The sequence below is a fragment of the Hippoglossus hippoglossus genome, chromosome 17 (assembly GCF_009819705.1).
Source record: "Hippoglossus hippoglossus isolate fHipHip1 chromosome 17, fHipHip1.pri, whole genome shotgun sequence".
Classification (NCBI taxonomy): domain Eukaryota; kingdom Metazoa; phylum Chordata; class Actinopteri; order Pleuronectiformes; family Pleuronectidae; genus Hippoglossus; species Hippoglossus hippoglossus.
In genome coordinates this window covers 23066872-23081815 of record NC_047167.1, presented here as the reverse complement: position 1 = coordinate 23081815, position 14944 = coordinate 23066872, and the positions used below count along the sequence as shown (strand labels likewise).

Genomic DNA, 14944 nt, shown 5'->3' with positions numbered 1-14944 from the left:
CCGTTGAGCTTCTCGGCGTCTCGGCCACGTTCACTCACCAAAACGTTCGATCGCCTTCATGCAAAGTCCCTGCCTGCACCCGGGCTGCGTGACAAAGGGCCAGGCGCCGTCAAAGGGATCAAAAAGTTTGGCGTAACGAGAGAAACGACACGAGGCGTAGAATTGACTTTTTTAGTTTCAGACGTATGCAGGCTTGGATTGATGTCGAGAGGGAGCACCTCCTTTACAGCTCTGTAGATTCCCTTCTCTCGTCCTGCACTCACATCTGGTCTTGATAAGATTCCTCTGTTATTTTAAATCTCTCTCTCTCTCTCTCTCTCTCTCTCTCTCTCTCTCTCTCTCTCACTCACACTCTCTCTCTCACTCTCTCTCTACAAAAAGGTCTTTGTGTTCATGGCAGAGCTGATAATTACAGCCCAGTCTCAGTACCCAGTCTGTTCTGAAAAAGGACTCCAGCTTCCCTCTATCATTTCCCGGCGTCGCTCCGACCCGCAGACGCAGCGTTCTGCTCGGCGAGCTGCTGTAAATGTGGATCCAAGCTCGATCTCGCCAAACCGAAGTCGTCTCAGTTCACCTGGTTTCGTTAATGAACCTTTAACGGCTCCGCACCGGTGACACCTAGTGGCCGGAGGCATTGTGCTTCCAGCTTTTGCCCGTCCATCATCCCTCCCATCCTTGTGAACACAATATCTCAGGAACACCGTGATGGAAACTCCTCACATTAGGTGGAGACGTCCAGTTGGACTCAAGGATGAACTGATTGGATTTTCAGGGTCAAAGGTCAAAGTTGCTGTGACCTCACAAAGCACGTTTTTTTTATTAGAATTTTGACGTTGAATGTCAAAGAAAAATAAATGTAAATCTGTTTTAAAACTGACAGGAGCAGTCAAAGCGTTAAAATGACGGCGTCATGGTGAGTGTGGCGACAGGTGCTGATGCCTGCTGTCACTTTGAGGAGGCTGCTGTTGGCGGCCATGATTAAAACCGGGTGCGGTCCGACCTTTGGATCGTAACATAGCAACAGAGGTTATCACACACACACACACACACACACACACACACACACACACACACACACACACACACACACACACACACACAGTTACCTTATCAGAGACACTGTGAATGAATACTCGCTGATTTCCTGCAAATCAGCTGTGACTGATGTTCTGGGTCCAGAGCTGAGGCTCCTCCTTCTCTCTTATGTCAGCTTGGGTTTAATTTGGTTCCTTTGTTGTTCGGTGATGAATCACATGATACTCTCTAAATGAGACGGATGAAGAAATATGAGACACCCCTTTCCCAGTTGACGTCTTCGTCTTCTACGTGTACGGCTCCTCTTCTTCATCCTGAGATATTTGTGTTCTTCCAGTTTCACGTCCGTCACGTGTTAGAAACCTCATCAACACATATAACAGTATATGATGTAAAAACAAGTATTTACTCACTTTAAACTTCATTTGAAGTTTTGAACATTTTAAATAAATTGTCCTCAGGTATAAACACATGAGTTCATAACGTGGATTAACTGATTTCTGTGAGTTTTTATTGTACAGGAAAGTTTCCTGGAAATAATCGTGTAGATTGATTATTTAATTCCAGCAAAAGCACAAAGTTTAATTATTTCCAGTAAGTTTGATTAGTTGTGTTGAGTTTGAATTCCAGATGAATTGAGTTAACCTTGAGTTGAGAATATGTCGCCACACATCTGCTCTTTTCTCAGCAGAGTAAATGTTTACTCCTGCCCGTTCTGCAGATTCTCTACTTATAGTTCATGTTGAACTATTAGAATTCATCTGATTTATTGTGAACGCTCTTCTTTCTCAGAGTAATTCAGGGTTACATTGAAAGATGAAGATGTTTCCCTGCAGGGGAAACATCTGGAGAGACTGAGGATCAGTCGTGTTATGTCTGTGCTCGCTGTCCTGCAGCCTGCGGTCGCCGTTTCTGCTCCTGCATCCTGACGTGTCAACTTTGGACCTGCAGTTGCCATAGCGATGTTATTTTCTCGCCTCTGTCCTGCCCTGTTCTATCGCACAGCAGGGCCATACATTTATATTTGGTGTCATTGTCGGCTCCCGTGAGCAGTCTGAGCAGCGATTGGAGACTGCAGTGGCTCGACGTAAATCTGACTGCTGTCGTCGCTCGACTCCCGCTGCAGAAATATCACCTGGAGTCGTGGCTGCACTGCAGACATGCTGCCGGCGGAGGTGACCATCTGCCTGGGTGTGAGGCGACTGGGATCTTACAGCTGTGGAGGGACGACCACATCCTCCGGGCACCAGAAGTTTTCTTTCACTAAGAGACAAAAAAAGCTTGTTTTATTTTTAACGGGGTTTCTAAAGCCCTCGATTCATAAAACTCACTCAGAAAACTGAGAGAACAAAATAAGTCTTAATCGATGCATCGTCGTCTTTATCCACAAACAACAACACCTGCTGCTGCTCGTCTCCTCGTTCCTCTTCTTCCTCTTTATTCAACCTTGTCACCTAAAGGTTACGCTTCCGTCCAACCACTGCAGGGTTCTCTAGGAAACACGACTGTGATTGCTTTGTTTTCTATAAATGAAATGAGGCTGTTTTTAGAAGCCGAGCGATATCGCTGAGTAAACGATTTCTGATATATCGATCGATTTTGAAATTGGCAACGATTCCTAAGATGCGTCAGGCTGCATTCGCTTGAGCTCGACGTTCATAATCAACTGTCAAACACAAGCACGTCATCCTTCACTGAACTAAAGCAACATGAGCTTGAGATACAACAACATGAAGTGTCAGTCCACATGTTTGTCATCAGCTGTCGTCCTCTCTGAGAAGCCGGGTGGCTTCTGGCCGGAGGCGGCCGCATGAATAAATATTCATCTGCCCTCGCCGTCAGCCTCGCAGCTCAACACATCTGAGGCTGGAAACGTCAGCGGGTCGAGCCGGCGCTTGTTTCCCCTCACGTTAGGTCGTCAGCTCTCAGCAGACAGACAGAGGACAGGTTGGCGTCCAGGAAACCGACAACGAGCTGTGGTTCAGTGTGGACACACCAGAGGGGGGGGGATTTCTTTTCACTGGTTTAAGCAAAATAAACTTTCTTTGACTCCGTTATAAACAGATCTAAGTTGATAAAGTGAGATTTGTTTGCAGCTGGTGCTTTTAACCTCGATGTGGGAAAGCGCTTCTGCACCCTCGGTGTTTACCTCCCCCCCCCATGATCTGAATGGACATGGCGGCATGTCCCCCCCCACCCTCAATTCAGAATTTTCATTTGCTCGGCCTCTTGTGTCAATCACGGCAGCTTCAGATGCAAAAGCCCCTCAGTCGTCTAATTGGCTTCAGCGAGCGCGTGCTCGTCGTAAAGATAGAAAAAGTAAGTTGTACTTTCCTCCAGAATCAGCAGCTAATGAGAGCAGACGTTACAACTCCCAGCCTGCGGCGGCTGCTCGAGTCGCTGCAGCTCAGGGCTTCAGGTTCAGGGCTTCAGGTTCAGGGCTTCAGGTTCAGGGCTTCAGGTTCAGGGCTTCATGGGGCCGCGTGTCAGGGCTCAGAAAAAGGCTTTCTGGGAAAACTGTCAGGCTGTTGATATCTGATCAACACTTCACATCGTGGTAAAACGAGAGGACATTGGGAAATCGGGCTTCAGAGGACAAACGATGTTAAACAACAGTGATCCTAAGATTGGCAGAAATATCGTCACTGGAGATTCTCACTCCTTAATATTGGCATCGGCATCACCCCCCCCCCCCCCCCGGTCAGTCAACATCAATTGCGAACAGATTTCTGCTGAATTTCCCCTCCTTCACTCGCAGCTTGAATCGCTGGAGTTTCGTCCCCTTTCTGCTAAAATGAGGGAATTACAACATATGAAGTCAGTCGTCTTGGAAACGCTCTGCCGCTGGTGTGACAGCTTGAAATAATGTAACTGCTGGTGGAAAAAATTCCCAACGACCGCATGCAGCCCCACAACTGCCATGCTGCTTCTCAGGGAGGTGATGTCATCACTGGAGCGGCAGCAGGGGGGAGGGAGGGAGGGAGGATTTGGGGGAGCCTGCAGGAGGCGGGGGGGGGTGTTCTGCCAGATTGCATCATTAAGCCGCTCAGACAGGCACTTTCAGCCATCTCATGTCTGTTTCCTTCCCTCTTCGCCACGTCCCGCCTGCTGTCAGAAAGCGAGGTCTGAAGGGAACGAGAGGAAAAGCAAAGCAGCGACTCCTCTGCCCTCTTACTGGGAACATAATTGGAACTGATAGGGAAACACACTCCCCTTTTTCCTTTTCTTCTCAAACGCACGCCACAAATATGCACGTCCTCTGCTCGCCATCCTGCCCGTGTTCGCCGGTAGTTTACGGCTTCAGCTCAGACGCGCTGACCCCCCCGATCCCACGGACCTCGGTCGGCCCGGATGCTGGGATGAGTATTTTCCTCTCCCTGTTGCTGATGGTGGATAAACAGCACCAGCTCGTTTTGATCCTTAAAGTCACTGATCACAAACTTTATGAAACTACTTTTAATGGCGGGGCCTTTCCTTCCTTCCAGCTCCGTTACTCATCATACTTGAGCCAACTGTTGTGTCTGGAGCTCCCTGGAGAACAATACTGACAATTAATGATCCCCAAGGGTGACACAGTTCCTCCCCCAGGGGAGGAGCGGGGGGCGGCTGCTGAACTCTGCTGAAGTCGGGCTTCGGGGCTTTTGTCCGTCGTCAGCCTGAGTTGGACAATGAGGCTTTTAATCCATTTAAACAGGCTTTATTAGCTTCATCGCAGAGGCACGAGATACGGAGCTCCGGCGTGATCGATGTGGTTGGCCGATGGCCGACGGATTCCATTTGAGTTTCTCGGCCTTGGCAACAGCGTCGCTGCACTTTCACTGGGCTTACTTGTTATTTATGCATCTGCCAGGCAGACAAAATAAGAGGAGGAGGCTTTTCTCCCTTTGCAATTTGAGAGTAAAGTAGCCCTGGACCATGGACTGTTATTAAAGAGGGAAAACATGTCTCCACTTCCTCCAACTATCCTGAATTAAAGCTAAAATGTCCTGGATCTATACAAACGCTGCCATCTTGCACCAATGACCTAATTTGGAACCAGCCATCGGGAGATCAGTCAGTCTCAGCTGTCAATCATGACGTCTCAGCCCATCAATTAACTAATTACAACCCAACTTATCAGAAGCACTTTCACATGCATCAATGTGATTAAAAAATCTCTTCGGAAAAAAATGTATTGGATGTGTGCTTTGATTGTTTTTTTGGTTTGGTCCATGTCCCATCTGCAAACATGGGGGAGGCAGGGTTAAGCCTATACTGCAACCAGCCACCAGGGGCTGATCATGACACTTTGGCTTCACTTCTGGAAACTGTTATGTTGTTAATTAATTCATCTTTACCACATATTTGGAAGAGGCTCTCTAACGTTAGTAGTTTAATGTATTCGTAAAAGTTAAAAACTAAACAAATCCAACTTTATCCTCAATATTTGGACTTTATTCTGTAGAATGCAAAATGGAAAAACAGAAATCTTCCCCTTCCCTCTCGGTTGCCCTGGTCCTCTCCCTGTGTGGAAACACTCTTCATCAAACCCTGCTGCCCGGTGACTCACTCGCTGTCAGCATTCTTTACAGCGGAGCTCATGTTAGAAAAAGGCTTTGATACCGTCGCACTATGAAAACAGGTTCGGTCCCTGTGATCCAACGAGTGCTGTTTTATTTTTTTGATGCTATTAGTTCGATAAGTAAACAGAGAGTCAGGCCTGTCGAAGTGCCCTTGAGCAAGATGCCGACACACTTTCTGCTTTCCTTATGTAAACCGTCCCTGTAGTGACACAGGTTGAATGGATAAACATGCCTCTTAAAGACTGGCTGGAACATACACATGCAAACAGCTGTTTCAATTATTCTGTCCACTCCATGTATGTCGATGAGGGTCGAGGAAATAACAGAATCTAGAATCTGACCTGAATGATGCCTCTCAGCTTTTGTTGATCAAACCTCCGTCACCTTCATCCTCCGTCACCGAGAAGATGAGGAAGTGCGTGAGACTCGAGTCGGGCCGAAGACCCCCTCGATCAGAGCGCCACTAGAGGATGTGTCTGTGGCGTGGGCAGAGGGCAGTAGCCATGTTTTAGACGTGTTAACAGACAGGACACTATCCTGCATGTTTACTTGTAATTGGACAGTTTGAAACTCGACTTGGACCAAACCCAGGAGATATTGATCAGTAACATCAGAAACATATATTCTGCTTTTTGAGCCTTGGAATGAGCCGACAAACCCGTATGTCAGATAGTCGTTGCCACAGTTTTTATTTGCTTAATGTAGGTTTTAAAATGCTGTGGGTCACAGGGGAAGGCGGCCTGCTCTGCACAGAAAGAGAACAAGTGATGAATTCCATCTGTGTCACTACGCAAATCTTATCCCTGGAATCTGCTTAAAATTGCCCTCATCCTTGAAGACATTCTCCAAACTGGTCTAAACCACTTTGGAGATTAGAACGTTGTTGGCTTTAAGAGACACGAGAGGGGGAAAAAGCGGCGAGGACGGATAAGAGGAGCATTGTGCTGCGGACGTGAACAATGCCACAGCCTGCTGGAGCTGAGGCCTGGACGGTTGGAGAGCTTGGCGGCTCGTTTGTCTCCCGGTATGTTGGGGTGATAAACTTTTGAGCAACGCAGCTCCAACGAGGCTGCCAGGAAAAGCAGCCTGGCAGATTAGTTGCAGTTCTACGTGGACCACGTTTCACTGAGCACCTTCCAAAACAAGACCACACTCACGCTGCGCATGAAGAGACGATTGTAAGAGGTCCTGTAAAAGAGTGTAAATGCTTTTAAAAAACGCCAGGAATGGAAGGAAGCAGAACAAAAGCAGTTGTTTTTTCAGTGGCGCTGCAGAAATGATCTGCGCAGTGTGACTATACTGGAACGATTTGAGAGTGGTTACGACACGCGTGTTGTAAGACTGACAGAACCGAACACAACACCCCTCCCTCATTGAACCCGCAACGCTCAGTAATGTTGGAGCCAACTCTCCAAACGCTCTGTTAGGCAGCTGCAGGAGGCCGAGCTCCGACTCGGAGTGGAAGCCTGTAACCGACTCTCAGGAGCCTCCGAATGTACGACAGGGGGGCATCACATCTGCCCGAAAGAGTCCAGCCTCCGTCCTGGAGACAAGCGTCTTGTCTCGGACTGGAGTCTGAGCACGGATCAGGGGCAGAGTCTTTCCTCTCTGTATACACACCGTGTCGCTTCCCCTCGAAACGATGGGATCCGACCCCGGACCTGTTGTTGCTGCTTGGAGTCTGGAGTGCAGCCAAGTGCGGCTCAGTGGGGCGTTGGAGGTTTACAGTTCTCCAGATGGTGTGTGTTACATATGTAAATAAAATTGTCTCCGCACATGACAAATGGAACCGCACACACACACAAAGACACACACCAGGTGCTGATCATACACAACTGTTGGGAGTGAGGCCTCTGCTCTCATTAACTCTGTGGTGTTAAGTTCCTCGGTGGCACCAACACTAACAAGGTGAGAGCGTAGAAAATGAAGATGGACGACTGTACAGAAATTAAAATATCTCCCACACGGGCGTTTCACCTGGAGTCTGAGCAGGAGTGACTGTGGAGTGGAGCTGCGGTATCGAACTCCCGCTGATACACAAGCTTGACCAATCGTGGCTCAGCTCAATTGTGACGCTTGAACTTAAATAGAACCGAACTGATCAGAAACACTTTTTATTTATCGAACATCTGCCTTGATTTTCTTGGTTTCGTTGGGTCCATGTCCCATCTGTTAACATGGAGGTGTCGGGGTTTATGACCTGTACTGCAGCCAGCCACCGGGGGGCGATCAATGCTTCACTCTTGGGAGCTTTCATGTCGTCCCAACATCAGAATTTTTGTAGTTTTCTATCATAGTTTTTATTTTTCTTATAACACATCATGTGACCATTCACACTGGTCATGTGACTGCAGGTATAAACAGGAAGCAGATTGTCTTACTGAGTTACGGAAATAACTAAATACTACAAAGAGAAACATAACAGATGAGAGCTTTCTCTTCTCGGATCGCTGACGAGGTGGATCTGAATCTGTTTACAACGTCTTCCCTTCACCATTGGTAACTGAGTCGTGACGGCTAAGAACCAATCAGGAGGCACGTTACGAAGTAGCGTGGATGTATCCTGAACGATACTTGGAGCTGTTCGGACTTTTGTTGTCTTCTTCCAGTCTTTGCGTAAATATCATTTCAGGCTTGTAAACTTTGGAATCTCCCCGTGTGGCGGAACGTGCCACCTTTTTGGCCGTTGATGGTTTTTGAGCAGAGAGTGAACCCAATTTGCATTTTTAATGCCGTTGGCTGGGCTCCATGACCGGGGGGCGGGGGGGGGGCAGATTTATCTCGGCGTAATCAGCACGGGCGTGAGTCATGAAAATGACTTTGCACCAACTGCTCGTGTGGAAAAGCTGCTCGTTTACAATTCAGCTTAAAGCTCAAAAGAACAGAGGCAGTTCTGTGTCAGGGAAGTTTGGTGGGGGTGGGGGGGGGTGGAACAAAAAAAAAGTCTGGTAACCGAAATGTCACAAGTTCAGTGAACATGTCCGTCAGCAGCAGTTTGTGAAAAACACTGAAACTCCGCCTGCTGTAAAAATGTTTCATTTCTCCAGAAAGTACCACGACATGAGGAAAGTACGATGAACAGGATTGTTTGACACTTTGTTTGAAGGTTCAGAATCTGACTTTTAAATCAATGAGAGTTTTAGATTTAGGATTAAAACTATCAGATTGTCGTCGCTAACAATTAATACTGTGAGGAGGTTATGTTTTCATCGCTTATTGTTTGTGTGCAGCCGGAGTTTTACAATAAAATACAACAGAAGCATCAAATATTTGGCCATTTTAATGTCTATTTACCTCCTAATTCATTAAGTATTACTTTGTATGTAGTGTGAAGTTTCTTATTGCTCATCTCCTTCATATTTAATGGTTAGTTTCCACAACCTTTACTTGCTTTTATAACCTGATGGAGGGAAACAGTTCGGAAACAATACGTCTGCAGCCCTCGTTCAAGTAGAAGCTCTCCAGTTTATTGAGTGATGGCCAATCTGCTCCGAGCTCTGCAGCTTTTGACCCTTAAAAAAAGGGGGAGAGACCTTTATGACCCACGTCGTCTGTTAATGTGCACATGGCCTGTTTGAATGCACAGAGCAGAGGGAGGCGGCGGTGGGTGGGGAGGTGGAGTGTCAATGTCTTCCCCTGGAAGCGTTGAAGTGATTATCTGCGTCCAGCTAACTGGGTCATGATGGAGATGGATGATTCCTAGACGTCCTCCCTCCCTCCCTCGCTCCCTCCCTCGCTCCCTCCCTCCCTCCCTCGCTCCCTCGCGAACGCTCCCGGGCGAAAGCTTCCAGCTCACGTTGAATGTTCCGCTCCACATCTGAGCTGATTTTTCTCGCTCTGCAGAAAGGGAGGACGGGGATTTCACCGTTTGCTCCTTCCAGGCTAAAAGCAAAAAGGCTTTCCACGCTCCCTTTAGCAAACCGGCCCCCCCCCCCCGCCCCCCCCACTCTGACATTGTGCAATCTTCAACAATCTGACTTTTCTCTGCTGCCTCAAATGAGCCATTGTACGGTTTAGGGAAGAGGGTGAACGTCTTGTGTTACGCTGGCCCCCCCTTTGGTTTGTTTTCTCGTATAACCAGGCAACTGGTGGTGATGGTGGGGGGTGGGGGGGGGGAGTCGGTAAGTGAGACTGTTAAAGTGCTGATGAACTCCTTGTGTACGTTTCTGTTGTCCACAGACTTTATCCCGACACGGAGAATACAGCAGGAAGAGTTGAAGGAAAAGTGTCCTGCTCTCGTTGTTACGAACTCGAGGGGTGTGAGCCCAAAGCCAGACCTTTTACTTTTTACAGTTACGCAACACTGGCCCACTTCGAACATGACGAGGGCCAGGAACTGTAAACTCTCCCACCGTGCTCAGGAAGCTCGGTGTGGATCCAGCTGATCAGTCAGGTCGGCTGCATCTGTCATCCAGAATATGTGGCTTAGATCTTTCACTTCCTGCCTTAACTCGGGGATGATTTGAAAAATATGAAACGCTTCAACCGCGGCAGCTGAAGGTTAAAATCTGCTTGTTTACTTAGTCACAGACAGACGGTGGAGTAACGACGTGGAAAGTCGTTGCTGCCAGGCGACAGCAGCATGGACTCAAATGAGGCTTCGATCTGTAGGTAAAGCAATGTAGGAAATGCAAAATGACCAATGGTCCCTTTGGCTCCACTTTTGGGAGATGTCCTGTCGTCCATCTTTATTTACAGTCGATCTATGGCTGTTTTCAGACCTGCACTGAACTCCGGAGAAGGGGCTGTCTGCATGAACACAACTTGGACGTTCTGCGGGGGTCCGTACACACCTGGTATTAACGTGTGGTTTTTGTGATCCAATCACAAGTGGCCTGCGTGCGTTCATACATGGCATTAAAGAGTGTCCCCACATGTGTCTCGTGATGGATCTCCCCTCCCCGCTCTGTACAGACAAACACGTACCTCATTTCTGTTCACGGAGACCAAGTTAAACCACATGTGAACACCAGGTGTGTGCGGAGACAAAGTGCGGACCCAATTCTGCCGACATCCTCTGGAGTTTATGTCTGAAAATGGCTTTTGGAACGTTTTCACTTTAATATCGACAATTGTTGACCTGCAGATCATTTCACCAGGACCCAGATTTGAGTCAAATCGCTGTGAGCTTCTATTTCATCGTGTTCCTGTCTGATAGCGTCTCATCCAGATCATCGGTCCCACTCACTGCTTCAGGGATAGTGACATGCTTTTCTTTATCTCCCAGACAAAACAGTCTGAAGGCAAGAGAGAGGCTGGAGGGAGTGTGTGTCTGTATGTGTGTGTATGTGTGTGTGTGTGTGTGTATGTGTGTGTGTGTGTAGAGTGTTGGTCAGGTAGAATCAGAGTCAGGTGTACGATCATTGTTGTACGACCTGGCTCAGGTTAAACCCTTTGAAACACAAATACAGAGAATGAATAACACAGAACTTCTTTTAGTTTCTAGTTTAACAGTCAGAACTGAAAAAGCAGTTACTCACCAGTGAGCAGGTCAGAGCAGCGAAGATGAAGTGAATACCGAGAAAAGAAAATCCCAGTTTTATCCGTGTGAAACTAATGTACTTTAAAGACGTGGTATTGGATCAGTACACAGATATTTTCGGCAGCGTTTACAGAACGATGCTTGTATCGGAACATCTCTAAATATAAAGTTATATCGATGAAAAGCAAATACACATAGAAGTTGCATCTATAACATTGTAAAAGATCTCACTCTTTCAAAATCACATCTTTCATGCAGGACAAGTCTTGTTGTTCTGTGACGACCTGTTTTCCTTCCTGCAATATGAACTGAGTTGAACTCGTCTGAAGTTGAAGTGATGAAGGTGCTGTCATGGCAGGCTGATAAACACAGACACAGAGAAACAGAGACGGGCTCTGACAGGAAGAGACGATTGAAGGAGCGTTGGACTCAGTGAAGTTCCACCTGAAGCAGGGTCGAGGTCTTCAGGTCACCAGGTGGATTCTCTGTGAGAACGAGCTCGGGAACCTCAGGTTACTTTGGTTTGGGCTGCGGCCGAGAAAACCTTTTGTATAAACACTTTACGAACGCACCGAGGACGCCGGAGCAGCCACACGCTGTTTATACGTCCTCCCTCTCATGTAAACACATTGGGATCACGCTGTTTATGTGTTTGTCCCATTCCCAGCGTTTTCATAGTTTTACCACTATATTTAGACCATTTCCACCCAGTTGAACCAGAACGACTGGGAATTCTGTGTTTTCATCTGGACCAAGTGCTGCAGACGCCACTTTCAGGGACATCTCACTGCCGATGATGATGTTTGACTCAGACATTAGAGACCTTTTTGTAAACTTGTGTTTTGCAGCAGACGAAACACATTCAAATCTCATGAGAGTGCGTTTTGTCACCTGATGTTTCATCTGGCTGCTTGGATACATAACATCTTTAGCATTTAGCAAGGTGAGATTAAGTTTTCTTCAACGGGACTTTGTGACTTGGCTAAATAACTGACTCTGACATCAAAAACATGAAGCTTCCTGATAAATGTTCGTGCTGAATTCACTACAAGACGTCACAGACATTGTTTCTCAGCACATGTAGAGTGTGAACATATTTTATATGTTCAGCTTTTGCAAGGGGGCTTCGTAACTTGAACAGGAACAATCACATTTTTAATGCTGCGTATTTATTCATGACAACAATTTGCTGTTCTTCAAATGAATAAATAATTATTTCCCCTCATTTGGTGAAACATTGACGATGTAAAGATGTGTAAACGTGAGGGATATTTACAGATACTACGCTGAGTAAGACAAACTCATAGCTGAGCTTAAGTACGTACACACACACACACACACACACACACACACACACACGAGGCATTTGTGTAAATCCAGGATGTACTGAGCTGCAGGGCAGAGATGAGAGGATTAACCTGCTCGTGGTGCGGTCACACGCTCGTGTGCAGAACTGGACAGAAACCATGCACCTGCTCAAAGAGGTTTATGGAGGACGATGGTTTTTAAAGCTGCCCTGAAGAACCAGCGTCGTGTTTTAGTACGAGACATTTACAGTGTTCGTTTCAAGGAGAGAAATCAAAGTTGAAAGGAAAAAGACTTCGGGCCCTTAAAGGGAAAAAGAGATTTAGAGAATAAAGTCGAAATGTGATGAAAATAAAGTTGTAAATCTATGTGTCATTTTCGAGGGGAAATATCCTGATGAAAAAGGAGCAGACAGAACCACGCTGACCTCTTACCGCTTTGTGGGTTCTTCATTCTCATAATATTAAGACTTTTCTTCAAGTATTATTACTTGTTTGCAGTTGAGATCCTTATTTAGACTAAGTTCTCTATAAACTGCAGGAAAACTCTCAGAGACAATTGAATTTAATATGTTTTTTCTTCAATATCAGCCCCCTGTTTATTTTGAATATAAACTCCATCACTTCCTCAGTTTTTATACGTCTGGCATCAGGGCGAGTGGCTCTGATGCCAGACGTATAAAAACTCTCAACTGTCGATGTCTGCGAACTCGTTCGTTTGAAGCACAGTTACAAGTCGTGGTGATTAGCTGAAGATGAAGAAGATGTTTCTCAAGCGTCTGTTGGTTGGAATCAGTATTTTTACATTGAAGGAAGATGAAGAGAGGTGTTGACCTTTTTATAAAGGTCAGTAATGGGTCTGTTGCTCTCTGGTGGACTGTATTACAGATTATCACAGGTTACCAGACATCTCAATTATACCTCTATTCTCTCTCTTCCTCTCTATTCAGAACCAGCAGCTGCAGGATGGAGATTTTTTCCTCCTCACTTTGTCTCCTCTGATTTCTCAGGGACCGGAATCCCTTTCTTCTTCTCTCGGTCCTTTCTTTTTCTGGATTGTCAAGAGATTCAGAAATCTGAGCTCTAATTAGTTCCATCCCCTGCGCTCCCTTATCTCTTCTCCCTGGACATTTTCTGTAAAATCTCGGCCCAGCCGGTTTTTGCTGAATATTGAATGTCACTGACGCAGCCGCCTGTGGCTCCCTGCTTCGCTCGGGTTGCCTTCAGTGATGCTGACGGCAGAAGCCCGTCACTTTTGAGCATCTGCAAAAGTTCTGTCTTGTTTAAGGAGGGAAACCTTATTGCTTCAGTCGTCTGCCCTCCCTCCGTTCGACCAGTGTGGAAAATGCTCCTGAGCAGATGGCCGCCGTGGCATTGGACGGAAGTCAGGGCCGCCATCGAATCATGAGCTCCGTGTCCTCTGTCCTTTTGGTACAGAATGTGACTTCCTGTTGGCCTTGCACCATATGTTACTGATATGCCACGCACAAAAATAAAATCAATGATTAACTCGTATCAACGTGTCCGGTGCACCGTCGTCCTCTAGAAACAATCCTGCATTTCTGTCGCACTTGTCTGTAGGACTCGTTAGTTTATTGTGTTGTTTAGGTCTCAGCCCTGAGTCCAGTGTGAGTCGTGTCCTCTTGTTTATCACATCATGTTTGTCTCCTGTGAGAAGAAGTGACTGAGAGTCACAGCTTCAACTGTCACAGTCAGCTCCAGTTGAAGAGTGACTGTGGATCAGTTAAAAAGACTCAGAAGTTATTAAAAACCAGAGTTTATCTCCAATATTGAATGTGTGTGTGTCTGTGTGTGTCTGTGTGTGTCTGTGTGTGCGTCTTACTGTTGTGTGACCTGTAGCTCTGCCCTGTAGGGAGGTCGGCTTGTGAGTTAGGTCATCACCCGCCCTGCTGTATGTTGCCACAGGAGAACACAGCAGCCGCGGCTCTAACGGCCGTTTGGGCGCCAACTTGTTGCCAGTTCCTTCTGTTAAAATCGGACATAGATTTATTTATTTATTTTTGTATTATCACGATAATAATAAACTTAATTATACAGCAATTTTCTTAACAAAGCTATAAAGCTCTTACCAGAAAGAACAAATGGAAATAAAAAAATGAATAGAGGATAAAATGAAGTTGCACAGAAAAGCAACATATGTCAAAGTTTCATGTACCAGATTTAAAAGACATGATCTCATCAGTTAAACTCTTCCGGAGAAGGCCTGGTCACCAGCTGTCGTCGTCAGCGTATAATAAAACCTCTGTTTCCTATTTCCCGATAGGAAGCAGCAACATTTGTAGGATTGCAAAGTTATAATTCTAGAAGTTTGTGGAATCGACTGAACTGGATCAGTCGAACTCTGCTCCTTCGTCCTCAGACTCAGAAGTGGAATCGTCCACAGATTCACGTGCAGTGCAAAACAAACCTGAGTTCACAACGTGCAGCTCGAGGACAAATGCTAGAGTTTGTATATTGTTTATATCGGTGTAAATACAGGACCTTTTCTAATATAAACAGTGCAACACAATATATTGTTGATGCAAAGGGGCATAAAAGCA

The 14944-nt window shown here is 46.4% G+C and overlaps 1 protein-coding gene and 2 long non-coding RNA genes across 6 annotated transcripts in view; 2 read left to right on the top strand and 1 right to left on the bottom strand.

Annotated features, from left to right (window-relative positions):
- Positions 1-14740, bottom strand: part of LOC117778581 — a 27066-nt gene extending 12326 nt beyond the window's left edge. The window contains exons 1-3 of the long non-coding RNA XR_004616812.1: positions 14731-14740; positions 10832-10834; positions 6159-6167 (exon numbers count right to left, since the gene is read on the bottom strand). This is a non-coding gene — a long non-coding RNA (uncharacterized LOC117778581). The remainder of the gene's footprint in view (positions 1-6158; positions 6168-10831; positions 10835-14730) is intronic.
- Positions 1-14944, top strand: part of LOC117778518 (disco-interacting protein 2 homolog C) — a 109108-nt gene that overhangs the window by 3651 nt on the left and 90513 nt on the right. The window lies entirely within an intron of this gene.
- Positions 7325-14944, top strand: LOC117778587. Its single transcript, XR_004616818.1, has 3 exons — positions 7325-7336; positions 9716-9722; positions 14788-14944. It is a non-coding gene; the product is annotated as an uncharacterized LOC117778587 (long non-coding RNA).